Genomic DNA, 3,259 nt, shown 5'->3' with positions numbered 1-3,259 from the left:
ACCCCTGTTACACCCCCCCCCCCCCCCAGATCGCAATCGCTGCGCACAAAAACACATGACTGTCAGTCGACTATAGGCAGTACTTGACTATTCTGATTCGACTATGTAAATCGGGGACAGCCCTAGTGGCACTGTAACACTAGCAGGCTGAGTTGGATAAAAAACATAACATGGAGTACAGTAAAGGAAAATATCAGATTTTGAAAAGGGTTATTTCTGAATGTGCTTGAATGTGCCCCTGTACTGATCCTTAGGATCTGCTCAGGACATTCTTATAATTTACCTGAGTATGCTTTTACAATGGAGAAGAGATCTTCTGGGCACTTCTGCCCAATTCTCCTTGCATCTCTCTGGCAACAGCTAGCAAACGATCTGTGTGAGAAACACATGAGAAAAGTACAACAATTAACAATCAAATCACCCTAATTCAATAGCTCTAAATCTGTGCACTTTATGTAAGTTACCTGATGTTCCTGGAAAAGAGCTGGCCATCTTTCCTGAAAATGAAGCACAGAATGTTACTTACATCCATTTTGAACATCTTAAAATATGGTGCTACCACTTCATCAGTTTCTGAGTGGAAACCCTACATACAGTCATCCCCATCCTTCCTTACCTATGAAATGAAGTTAAAAAAAACCCTATCAAACACTCACTAATATCTCACTGGATACAAATCTAAAATTTCAGAAAAATAAATCCTATTCCCAACATGAGTGAAGTTTGGAAAGAATGATGAACTCAGTCCCTATCAGTCTCTCATCCTGTCCCCCTCCTCTTACTGCTGTTGGTTCAGCCAGCAGCTGAGTTTATGAGTGTCATATTTCAATGTAGGTGGCAAACTAATCTAAACTAAAGACAGAAATCTTTAACTTTAGCTTGTTTGTAATTAGCTATTAGCCGAATCAGCGCTGTGCTTGTGTGAAACCAAAACACAGCAGCGGAGACTGAGCAGCTTAAAATATCGCGCTCTACACATATATGCCAAACAGGTGTATTGATAAAGTACTGCCTTTTTTACTCGCAAAGGTTTTATTGCACCACGTACTTACACTAACGAGCGTAGCTGTCGTCAGCTTCGGTAACGTCAGCTGATCAGCTGACTTCGCTCCGTTTTTTGTGTGTGTGCGACTGTGTGTGAGGCGCTCTGCAGAGACACAGAGGAGGGGAGAGAGGCTGCAGGTCATGCATCCTCATTGTTGAGCCCTGGATGAGAAACAAACGAAATAGCCCTCTCGTTAGTTACTTCATCAATGTCTCTTTTGAGCGCGTAAACCCATCTACCCCCCACTGTCTGTTTGCCAGGTGGCAACTGGGTGAGGCAAAAGGTCTCGTTCTCCTACAGGGATCACATTTCCTCATTCATGGCATTCTTCCATTGCCTTGACTTGGTTGACGCGATGGCGTCCTGGTAGGTTTGAGGTATGTCACACACTGCTCTGTAGCAATAGTCAATGCATGTTTGTAGTTTGTCCTCTGTATCCCCAGTATCAAAGTTCTGTAGGTGGACAGGTTTCTTCTTGTTTCTCTGAGGGTATCTTCTAGTCACAGTCTCAGTGACTTTGCTCGGCTGTGTGCATTCATTCTTTTCAGGTAAAGTTCCAGAAACACTGCTCTGAGTACTTTGACCTGGTACACTCTCCACGTTTTCCTCAACAACAGTTTCTTCATCATTGACCCTGGGGTGTGTATCCATATGAACATTTTCCATGTATGACTCAGTTGTTTGTGTTTCTTTTTCAAAGGCTGTTTTGGCTGTGAATGTCACCAACCTGTGTTTTTGGACCTTCTCTGTGTTTGGGTAATACACCAGATAAGCTGGGCTCTTTTTATCATAGCCAATGAAAACACCTTGCTCACATCTAGAGTCTAGCTTTCCTTTCTCTTGCTTGTGTGTATATCCTGTGGATATACAACACAACCCTACAGTGATATTGCATGATATGATTCTCTTGTATGCTTACTTATTACTGTTGTGGGATACCCATTACATGTTCTCACATCACACAGCGTGGTGGCTTATGTAAACTCCCAGACATTCACCATGACATCACTGAGACAGCAGAGATTGAGTAAAGTGCTGGAGGCACCGAATTTGAGCTTTTCTCATGAAGGGATTAATATGGCAGACAGAATATGAGTAGGGACTCCTCACATGTGCGAACAGGAAGTGTTGAAGGAAGAGAAGGTCAGACCAGATTTGCAGGCACAGCCACTACAAGGCTCAGAAGAACTGTTCACAGATGGTTGCTGTTTTGGACGTAACAGAAGGACTGAAGGCAGGATATGCAGTAGTCAGAAGAGAGGGGCATACATATAAAACAGTGAAGGCAGAAAGGTTGAAGGGACAGCAGTCAGCGCAAAGGGCAGAGGTCAGAGCAGTAATAGAGGCACTGAAGCAAGAGGAAGAAAAAAAAGATAACCATCTACACTGACTCAGCCTATGCAGCAGGGGCAGCCCACGTGGAACTGGGACAATGGAAAAGAGCAGGGTTTCTCACCGCTGGAAATAAGCCGATCGGACATGAAGAGGAAATGAAGGAACTAGCCGAAGCCTTGCTCCTCTTGAGTGAAGTAGCAATTGTCAGGTGCAAAGGGCATGACACCACAAACACACCAGTGGCCAAAGGAAATCAAGCAGCAGACCAAGCTGCTAAGCACGTGGTGGGATATTCCCCCTCACTACAAATGATAAGCACAGAGGAGGAAGTGCAACAACACACAAGCCTCACCGAGGAACACGTCAAACAGTGTCAACAAAAGGCCTCTCCACAGGAGAAAACAGTGTGGAAACAAAGAGGAGCGACAGAAACTGGTGGTCTCTGGAGAGGACCAGATGGGAGATTAGTTCTTCCCCCTACCATCAGAAAGAAGGTACTGGAAGAGGCTCACAGAGTAGGACATGTTGGTCCTGTCCAGATGAGCAGGCATTTGTGCCATTGGTGGCATCCATATCTGACAGACATGACAAAGGAGTTCGTGCGAGGGTGTCAGGTATCTATGGTGTATAACCCGAGGCCAACAGTGAAACCGGAAATGGGCACATTTCTAATGATCACTAGGCCAGGGCATGAAATTTCCATCAATTACACAGACATGGTGGACAGAGGGTACAGGTACGTATTGATGTGCATTGACACCTTCACAGGATGGCCAGAGGCATGGCCTACAAAAAAGGAAGACAGCAAATCGGTGATTAAATGTTTGATTAATCACTACATTCCAAGACATGGGTTTCCGGAAAAAATCAGATCTGACA

This window comes from Micropterus dolomieu, linkage group LG01 (assembly GCF_021292245.1).
Source record: "Micropterus dolomieu isolate WLL.071019.BEF.003 ecotype Adirondacks linkage group LG01, ASM2129224v1, whole genome shotgun sequence".
Lineage (NCBI taxonomy): Eukaryota > Metazoa > Chordata > Actinopteri > Centrarchiformes > Centrarchidae > Micropterus > Micropterus dolomieu.
Note: the sequence above shows the minus strand (reverse complement) of the source record.